The following is a 255-nucleotide window of genomic DNA, read 5'->3' as shown; positions in this document are numbered from 1 at the left end:
ATTATCTCACTAGTATTATCTCACTAGTATTATCTCACTAGTATTATCACACTAGTATTATCTCACTAGTGTTATCTCACTGCTCCATGGGAAGTGGCTGAAGGTGGGGCCTTGGCGCTCTGAGCCTGGATTACCCAAGCTGCTCTTGGACATGGAACGTGACCTCTCTGGGGACGGAGCCTGAACTTGTGCGTGAGGTTGAGAGGTGCTGACGAGATGTTCTGGAGTTGGGCTCACCTCGACGCACAGCATGGA

The sequence above is a fragment of the Nematolebias whitei genome, chromosome 12, assembly GCF_014905685.2.
Source record: "Nematolebias whitei isolate Nwh7 chromosome 12, NemWhi1, whole genome shotgun sequence".
Taxonomy (NCBI): domain Eukaryota; kingdom Metazoa; phylum Chordata; class Actinopteri; order Cyprinodontiformes; family Rivulidae; genus Nematolebias; species Nematolebias whitei.
The sequence above is the reverse complement of the archived record's forward strand: the minus strand, read 5'-3'. Positions refer to the sequence as shown.